The following is a 10619-nucleotide window of genomic DNA, read 5'->3' on the forward strand; positions in this document are numbered from 1 at the left end:
CATTCCCCAAATATTTTTCCCCCCCCTCAGTTGATATTTCTTTCAAAGAGGGAAAGGGTTAAAAGTATTGTTGCTGCTATATATTAGAGATCATTACAAAATCTGGTGTGTCGCTAAAAGAGATTTTGGCTGATGTGAGGACTCCTTGCAATGAATCTCATAAACTTGACATGAATTATAATTCTCCCTAGAGAAACTTAACGTCTCTATTAAACATTTCATTTTCATAAAGCATCTAATTGCTTGGAATCAACAGCCTTCTCTCTCTCTCTCTCTCTCTCTCTCTCTCTCTCTCTCTCTCTCTCTCTCTCTCTCTCTCTCTCTCTCTCTCTCTCTCTCTCTCTATATATATATATATATATATATATATATATATATATTCCTTTCAAGCACAAATGATGTGCTTTCTAATTTTTCTTGAGCACTTGGGATTAATTACCACTTGCTAGCAGAACAAAATGTATTGACATGGATGAGTTCCTATTTGTCAAATTATTAAAGGAATTTGAAATGTAAGGAGCACTTTTCAAAGACGCGTTTAAGTGTTCCCTAGAACAAGACAGCTTCGGCTCTATTCTTTTTTATATATAAATATTTCAAGCATTTCACATCAGAGTCTCAGTTTTAAGAATTGTGCTGCAGTGCGTGTGTGATCTGTATTGTGGTTTGAACTGGTAGCTTTTGGCAAACCCTGTGGCTGATCTTGCTTGATCTTCAAAAGGCCAAGCAGGGTAAGAATCTGGTTGATACTTGGATATGAGAGTCCAGGTAGTCTCAGCCTATGACCACAGTTGAGCCCAAATTTTCTATTGCTTTGCCAGACGGTTGTTAAGTGAATTTTGCCCCATTTTATGATCTTGCCACAGTCATTTAAGTGAATCCTACGGCTGAGAGGATGAGACTGGCCCAGCTGGCTTGCAACAATAAGGGAACTTGCTTAATAACAGCACTATTCACTTAAATTGCAGTGATTTGCTTAACAACTGGGGCATAAAGGGTCATAAAATTGGGCACCACCTTGCTTAGCAACTTAGGCAGTGATGGGATTCAAATATGTGAACCGCTGGTTCTCTGTGTGGATGCCGCTTCCGGAAGTCCATTCTGGGCCTGGGCAACAAAAAATTAGCTACCGGTTCAGCCAAAGTGGTGCGAACTGGCTGAATCCCATCACAGTTTCTAGTCGAGACGTATTGTACCCCCATCAAATTGGGGCACGTTTGTGATCAAATTAAAATAAGTAATTAAGGCTCACCTTGAGAAATGACCACCTCTCTGTTGAGCAGAAGCGCTGAGCAAAAAAGAGGTTGTAAGCCAGTGGTGGCAAACCTATGGCACGGGTGCCAGAGGCGGCACTCGGAACCCTCTCTGTGGGCACACATGCTGTTGCCCCAGCCTCGCCTCCCCTCGTGCTCCCCTCCTCACCACCAGCCCCCCTAGAGGAGAGTTGCCCCCGAGCGTGGCCCACGTTGAGCAGCACAGCCAAGGACATGGCAGCCAGGCAGCGTAGACAAGACTCTGCCCTCATGCCCAATCACGCACAGTTGATGCTGCGGGGCACGGGCAGAAGGCGTGGCCGCCATGGCGCTGCTGGGCTGCCTGGGCGATCTGCGGCAGGCCCTGGAGGCGGTGAGTGACCCTGCGGGCAGGCGGGGTGGAGGTGGAGCAGAGGTGGGGCCAGTTTTTGGGCATTTGGTCTCTAAAAGGTTTGCCATCACTGCTGTAAGCTTTCATTTCCCACCCATATATCTGTCCATATTTTTACAAAAAGGAAGGAAAAGAGAAATATAGGCATATATTCAAAGTGCAGCTGAGCAGAGAGGATGAATAAAGCATGAAAAGAAATGACTGGATAAAAGATTCAAAGAAAACCTTTTTTGCTGAATAAAATATAACCTAGCATATATATTTGATGCGACCTCAATAGAACTAAAATTCAAACCTAACTAGTAATTGGGAGACTAGAAGGAAGAAGGAGGGGGGAAATGATATATGGGAGATTGTCTCCCAAGCGCAACCAAAATAGATTCAAGGTACAGATTCAGTTTTTATTCCCCAAATGTGGTTACTGTTCCCAAAGCCTGTTAGAAAATTCACACAAACTCAGCACACTTTGTGGTAAGATCAGCTTTGTCTGGTTCTGGTTTATTAAACAATCACAATTGGCTGGGTTTTCATAACGCACGGAACTATCAATGGTAGTTTACAAAATAAAAGTGGCCGGATTCACAACATCCAGAAACAAGCAGACCGTTTTGTGGTCTAGCAAAATGTGTGAACGATGTTCAGTGAACCTTTTTATGTGTTTGAAAAACAGCGAAAGAGCGCAATGACGATAACACAATAACTTCATCTGGGTAGCTTTTCAATTTTCTGTTTTCTACTCGAGGTCCTTTATTGTATTGATTGCTTCTTTGAAAGAGCAGATTTAAAATATTATTATTATTGTTATTATGAGACGTATCCTTTGTCTCAAAAACAGGCAATGAGAATCAAAGTGAGGTCTCAGTTCCGACAGACCTAGATACAAGCTGCTGCATCACAAGAAGCCACAATAGAAAGATGTAACCTATTCTTCTTTGTGATGGTGGGATGGAAAATTGAGAGAGCTTTTTGGAACATGGCAATCAACTGATGGTAGCTATTGAACTGTAATGAGAGAGGAGGGCAAGTTAATTATTAACTGAAACAATAGAGTGCCCAATGCAACAATATCTAACGTCCAATTTATTGTTAGGTAATGCCTCTCTATTCATCTCTCTAGAATTACATGGATGCAAAACTATTGAGGTTTTTTTATGGCAGCATGCTAGATCCAAACAATGTTCATCTTTCCTTTGGAACTTAAAATGATCCTCTGTCCATCTAGGTTACCTATATCAGGGGTCCCCAACCCCTGGTCTGTGGCCCGGTGTTGGGTCACAGGCTCTTCAGAGAAGGGTGGTGGAAGTGGTGGGTGCGTGCATGCGTGCCAAGCTGTGTTTGTGAAAGTGACACACGCACATCCATGCATCCCCTCTCTCACCTCGCCATCACCGCCTCTGCCGGTCCACCAAGCCAAAAAGGTTGGGGACGGCTGACCTATACTATCAAATTTGGGAAGTCTGGAAAAAATATATATCTGGCTTTCTGCTCCCTTCTCTACAGTTCAGCTGTTCCCCCCCCCCCTTTTCTAGATGTGAACAGATTGAGCTATCTGACAAAGTAGTTTGCCTAAAAATGCTTAGGAGATTCCATCTGGGATTGTTGGGTTGATGGCTCAGAATCTGCCATCATCATTGACTGGTTTACACCCTGACGATGATGGCAGATTCTGAGCCATCGAAAGCTTGGCTATTTTATTAAAACTTTGTTGTTTTATTTCCTGGTGATCGTCCTTTTTATCTATTGAAATGTATGTACCCAGGAATCACTCTTCGATTTTTAGTGTTATTTTTTATATATATGTGTGTGTATGTGTGTAATCTGGGGGGGAGTGGGTCAGGTGGAAGGGGAAATGATCATATGACTAAATTTATCCCCTTTTGTCAGTCTTCAAAAACCAAGAAAGATACGTTGAGATCCTTCTAAGCAGATTTCTTTATTGTGCCTCACTTATAGACAGAATCTTGCCGAACTAAAGCCGGCTATTTGCATCATAAAACTAACTCGGGGGAAATATTAGGTAGGAACCTACTATATAGTGAACCATCTGTGAGCTGGCTTCACACAGCCAGGTAGGCCAAGGGTTAAACCAAGGCTAAGTTAACCAAGTTGAGCATTTTTTTTTTGAATGCAGATGTTTAACGGATTCAGCTAAATACTTTTTATGATTGAAATGTGTAAGTTACACATGTAAGATGCATTTAGATTTCTTGCTGGAGATTTAGACTTTGCACACTTGGTACGAAGGTCCGAAAAACTTTCTAAATGCTTTCAAATTGAGCAGAACATGGATGATAACCCCCGTCAGGCATATTCAGGGACTCTCAAATCATTTGTCTGTGGAGATTCTCAGTCATCCAGGTCATAGTTGTCCCAAAGGTGCTTTTTCAAGAGGCAAGTGGACTTTCTTGAAAAAGTCCAGTTGCCTCTTGACAAACCATTTTGGGCCTCATATCATTTGTTTCGCTGTTGGTGACTGCTCAGAATATTTATGTACTGATGGTGGAACCTACATCATTTCCCACTGGCCTTATGCTTTAGACCTTGAATGCTTCCATCATTCATAATTTCTTGGTAGTTAAATGCTGTACCGAATGTGTGTGTGTGAGTGTTGTTTTACATACATTTATTCTGAACTGTTGCAATGCCATTGGATGAAAATGCTCTGTTTGTCTCTTTGGGGTCCACAGTATTTGAGTCTCCATGGAAATGTGACCCTTCATTTCTTGGGCTATGAGCAATTGACACAAATTGTAGTGTTGAGTCACATGTCCTGTTTGTCTCCTTTCTTTTCATCTAGCTCTGCCAATCATACAAAAGTTTTGTTTAGTTTGGCCTCCTATTCCATAGCTTAATGCACTTTTAGACTCTAAACTGGATCTGTGTCTGTATGGAATTAGGCATGCTCAAACCCTGCTGAAGGCATGGGATGTTAGGTTATACAGGGCTAAATTGCCCTAATAATCTGGGACACATATCCATCATCCTATATGTGTCTAGTTAGAAATAATTCACAAATGAAGCTCACAGTTAGTTAGCGAAGGACTCACAAATGAAGCTCACAGCTTTGGTTGCCACAATACAAAAATGATCTTGAGATGCTACAAAGGCTGCAGAGAAGAACAACGAAGATGATTAAGCAGCTGGAGGCTAAACCATATGAAGAACAATTGAGGAGACAGGGAATGTTTAGTCTAATGAAGAGTAGGACTAAGGATGACATGATAGCAGTCTTCCGATGTTTGAGGGGCTGTCACAGAGAAGAAGAGGTCAACACATTTACCAATGCAGCTGAAAGCAGGACAAGGAATAATGGATGGAAGATCACCAAAGAGAGATCTGACCTAGAATGAAGGAGAAATTTCCTGACAGTGGGAATTAAATCAGTGGGATGCTTGCCTCCAGAAGTTGTGGGTGCTTCAACACTGAAAGTTTTTAAGAAGAGATAGGAAGGCCATTTGTCCAAAATTGTCATCAATTTTCAGCAACCCTTCTCCCATAAAGTCAGTGTTTTTCTAACCAAAGTATCTAAGCACCGACTTCATGAGCCGTGGTGGCGGCACAGTGGTTAGAATGCAGTATTGCAGGTTGACTCTGCTCATTGCCAAGAGTTCGATCCTTAACCGGGTCAAGGTTGACTCAACCTTCCATTATGCCAAGGTTGGTAAAATGAGGACCCAGATTGCCGAGGGCAACAGGCTGACTCTGTAAACCGCTTAGAGGGGATTGTAAATCACTATGAAGCAGTATAGAAGTCTAAGGTCTCTTGTTATTGCTATTCGTGTTACACATTACTTGAATTGTAGAGCTTCCATATCTGTACTGCAAAGCTCCAGAGAACCTTTTGGATGGCAGAGCAGAATTAGGCGTTTAACTTTTGAGGTTATTCCTCAGGCTCTTCGTATCTTGCATCTTTGCAACAAAATCTCATCCTGAGACAGGATCACCCTTGGCCTGAAAATCTTTCACCCTAGTCTTAATTTCAGCCTAAGTTCCCTTTTATATTGTTGGGGGTCTGCCTTGTTGTCGTTGAGTCTGAGGCTTCTTCCACAAGGCTTTCCTGAGCTGCCAGGTGGAAATTTACTCACCCGATCCCATTGCGTGGGCAGTATAACATTTACATAACGCACACATTTCCCCCCCCCCCCAGGAAAGCTAGCTTCATCACAACAGGACCATGGTGGGAAAGAGTGAGGCTGAGTCACAGGGCTCTTTTGCCAAAGGAATCTTGGAGTGGGAAGAAAAAGAGAAACAGGAGATGTCTTTGGTGTGGTTTAGATGCCAGAAGTTCTCTCCGTTGCCGCTGTGGCTCTTTCAGAAGTGCTTCTTATCTGCATGCATTCAGAACTGCAAAGTTTGCTTTGGGAATTCATAGGTATGTTCAGGAGGGATTCACTTTCCCCTGCAGAATATTCCCAGGCAAGGATATAACTAACTAATGTTAGAGATGACACAATGGGACTACATATGGCATCCAATTTTCGTCACCACAATATAAAAAAAAGATCTTGAGACTGTGGAAAGAGTGCAGAGAAGAGCGACAAAGATGATTGCTGAAGGCTAAAACGTATGAAGAATGTTTGCAGGCCTATGTCTAGTCCAGTGAAAAGAAGAACTAGGGGTGACATGATAGGCTTGTTTCAATATTTGAGGGCTGCCACAAAGAAAAGGAGGTCAACCTGTTTTCCAAGGCAAGACAAGTAGTAATGGATGGAAGCTGAACAAAAAGAGCAGCAACCTAGAACTAAGGAGAAACTTCCTGACAGTTAGAACAATCAACCAGTGGAACAACTTGCCTTCAGAAGTTGTGGGTGGTCTAACACTGGAGGTTTTTAAGAAGGGACTGGACAACCATTTGTCAAAAATGGTATAAGGTCTACTGGTTGAGCAGCGGGTTGGACTAGAAGACCTCCCAGGTCCCTTCCAGTTCTGTTATTCTGTTAAACATGTAATCTTTTGCATGTGTCACTGTATGATAACCTCAACACTCAACTTCCAGCATGTCTCATAAAAGACTGTATGTCCCTCACCATTGTGACTTAAGGTCTCAAGAGACATTCTTCTTGGAGGTCCATATGTATTCTTGGAATGTAGCTCGGTTTTGTAGGGGAGAACAATACAGGTAGTCCTCAATTTACAACAGATCATTTAGTGACTGTTCAAAGTTACAAGGGGACTGATAAAAGAGATTTAGGACCGTTTTTCACACTTAACGATCAATGCAACATCCCCACGATGCTCCCATGATCAAAATTCAGACGCTTGGCAACTGACTCATATTTATGACGGCTGCAGTGTCCCGGGATCATGTGATCCCTTTTTGTGACCTTCTGGCAAGCAAAATCCATGGGGAAGCCGGATTCTCTTAACACCCTGTTACTAGCTTTACAACTTCAATGATTCGCTTACCAGCTGTGGCAGGAAGGATTGTAAAATGGGGGCAAAACTCACTTACCAAATGTCTCGCTTAGCAACAGAAATTTTGGGCTCAATTGTAAGTCAAGGACTACCTGTAATGTTTTTCATGGACAAAAATAAAACACCGGCCATCTGCACTGAACTCACCTATTCTTCCAGTTATCCCTGGATTTTAAACTCTAGCAAATGTATTAATTTTATTCTGTTTCTATTATCCCCAAAATCTGAAAGGGAAACCTTGATGCTTTCCATCCCAACTTTCCCGGTTTTTTTTTTCTGGGTGGAAGAGCACACTTCAAAATAAATTTGGGCAGCAATCAGCTGCTGTTCCATTTTTAAATAATTCCTGTAGGGTCTAAATCTATCTTTCAACATAGGGAAAATTGGTATTGGCTGAAGGTTGGTGGATGATTGCTTTGAATTTTTCAAGAGAATGAGAATCTTATAACCGTGTCTATTATGTCATCAATGACCCAATGTATCTGGAAGGGTGAGGGACCAAGGTGGAGCAGAAAGAACTGGACTTCTCCAGTTCAACAAAGGATGTCTTTGACAACATCAATGGGTCCAAGTCAAGGGTCCTCAAACTTAGCCACTTTAAGACTTGTGGACTTCAACTCCCAGAATTCCCCAGCCAACCATGGTTGAAGTTGAAGTCCACAAGTCTTAAAAGTGGCCAGGTTTGAGGACCCCTGGTCTAAGTCATGATTCATGAACAGAGGAAGCTCCATTAATAAACCTCTTCCCTTCCATGAATTGCTGCACTTCCCCCTTTAATGTATCTACACTGGCAGGCATCTCAAACACTTGCGTCACGCACATAATCCTTAGAGGGGTCTCAAGTTGCATTCAACAGGATTGTTTCTTTCTAGAACCCATCTGTTCAGTTTGGCTACCAGCACTTTTGAGACCTCTTAATTATTCAGCGCATTCAATGATGTGCCAGAATCACGAGAAGAAACAAAACTGACACACCAAGAGAGCTGGTAACGGATGTTCCTAAGATGCTTCTAAATTCTCAGACATTGATTTAACATCCAGCTTTAAAAAAACAAGAAAAAACAAGTATAATGTCGCTGATTTGTAAGACAAGAGTTTGTAACTGAAGATACAGTACTGTACTGAACATGTTTTTCCCAGGGATGCCTAGGCTTTGACGACTGGTCGTTCAGAGGACCATTAGTGTGAAATATTGTTCCTTTCAAATCTACTGCCTTCTTCTTCTTCTCTCCTATAATAATAATAATAATAATCAAGTCGGAAGGTACCTTGGAGGTCATCTAGTCCTGCTCAGGCAGGAAACCACATACCATTTCAGACAAATGGTTGTCCAGTCTCTTCTTAAAAATGTCCAGTTTTGGAGCATTCACAGCTTCTGGAGGCAGGTTGTTCCACTGATTAATTGTTCTAACTGTCAGGAAATTTCTCCTTAGATCTGTTTGCTTCTCTCTTTGGTTAGTTTCCATCCGTTGCTTCTTGTCCTGCCTTCAGGTGCTTTGGAGAAAAGCTTGACTCCCTCTTCTTTGTGGCAGCCCCTGGGATATTGGAACACTGCTATCATGTCACCCCTAGTCCTTCTCTTCGTTAAACTAGACATACCCAATTCCAGCAACCGTTCCTTATATGTTTTAGCCTCCAGTCCTCTGATCATCTTTGTTGCTCTTCTCTGCACTCTTTCTAGAGTCTCTATGGTCATGCCAAAGACCATTTCCTGTTAGCAAGACGGTGGCATCAAAATAGAAGCCACTGGGTGCCTGATTTGTGGGTAGGTGTTTTATCTTTGAAAAGTAATTCCAGACATATTGAGAAGAGGCTGCTTCCCCTGAGTGTTAAATCTTCAAGCTGCATAAAGAGTGGGGACAGCTTACTCTTGTAAACAAACATTTCTAAGAACGAACACTCATCACAAAGGTAAAGGACCAGATGGAAAGAACACAGCTCTGAGTGGTCTCCACATATGTTTAGCAAGTCACTGAGAGTTGGACATCAAATACATTTAAATAATAATTTTAGCAAATAGATTTTTGGGAACTGTCTTCCTGAATTTAATGGGGAGACTTGTAGTCAAGATGGTGGCCCTAACCACCATCTTGGTTGATTTAACAGTTAAAGCCCTGCCCTTCATGTACGTTGAGTCTCCCTTGAACCTGATGCTCTATAGATGTCTTGGACTTCAACTCCCAGAATTCCTTGCAAGCACAGCCAACGGTATGTTGCCTGGCCATTTTGGAAATGAAGTCCAACATCAAGTGGGAGAACTTTGCTTTGCGTAAATGATTACCAAGGAAAAAAGATAAGAGAAAATAAAATCTCTATAGAGGAAATCAAGATAGATTGGAAACCAAGAAAATTATCTCATTATTCCACTTCAGGAAGGAATGTATGCTTTAATAGTTTAAAGACAATGACTTTTGCATTTGCTTAATGAGGCAGGTCATTTTGTTCTGACAATTAAAGAGTGCTGTGATTTGCTGGTGATCAGTCTTGCTCAATGAAAACCATATTAGCTGGACAAAATTGAACTGTCTAAGCAAGTCAGATTTTCCAGTTTAATTTGAAAATGTCTATGGAGACTCTTAGTCATCCAGGTCCTTGTTGTCCCCAAAGTGCTTTTTCAAGAGGCAACTGGAACTTTCTTGTTTTTCTTTGAAGACGTTTCGCTTCTCATCCAAGAAGCTTCTTCAGCTCTGACTGGATGGTTGGGAATGGAAGGATTTATACTCCTTGCAGACAGCTGGTCATTTGCATCTTTTTAGAGAATCGTTGAGGCCACTTGGAGATTTGTCTGTGTCTTCAGGGTCACCTGAGTGGTGCAAATGGGTATGGAGCCTTCTTGGAACTGCTGAAAGGACTGTGATGTGGAGTTGTGTTTTCTGCAGGATGTTTTCTGCCTTGTGTCCCTTCACTGTTAACGACAGGCGCAGGCTGTTTAGGATGAATCTGTTGTCTGCATCTCAAAATGACGAGCAAATGGTTCCTGTAGTCTTTAATTTCAAATGTTATATGGCCCCCTTGTGGCTAGACTAATTTGGTTGCACAATAATGTTTTTTTCATTCCTTCAGTCCTGGAAAGTCAGGGAATATATATGGGCTTGGTGCACACAGTACAATACAAAACGTTAGGCTAACATGCTGTGTGTTGCCTGATTTCATTGGTTGTGCAAACCTGGACAGTTTAGTTAGTTCAGTGGTCCGCACTTCAGTTAACCATGGATTAGCTAACATGTGCGAACATGGTGGCTTTGTTCTTAACCAGGGCATAAAACAGTTCAGTTTATCTTCAGAAGAGTAATTCGATAATTTTCAAAACTATTATCAGCTTTTTAAAAAACTCCAAATAGTGCTAAAAGAAACTAGCTACAAAAAAAAATTAACAAAAGAAATAACTAATGATACAAAAGAAAATACAAAATTAACTTCAGCATATCACCTCTACTTTTAAATACATTTTGAATATTAGATCTTCCATTGTTTGCAAACAATATTTTTTTTTTATATTGAACTTTTAGGACATCTCCCCAGCTTGTTAAGGGGAAAATTCAGGCTACCTAGACACAGAT

Source organism: Crotalus tigris, unplaced genomic scaffold (assembly GCF_016545835.1).
Source record: "Crotalus tigris isolate CLP2741 ecotype Arizona unplaced genomic scaffold, ASM1654583v1 scf7180000018432.44079421565:4894166, whole genome shotgun sequence".
Lineage (NCBI taxonomy): Eukaryota > Metazoa > Chordata > Lepidosauria > Squamata > Viperidae > Crotalus > Crotalus tigris.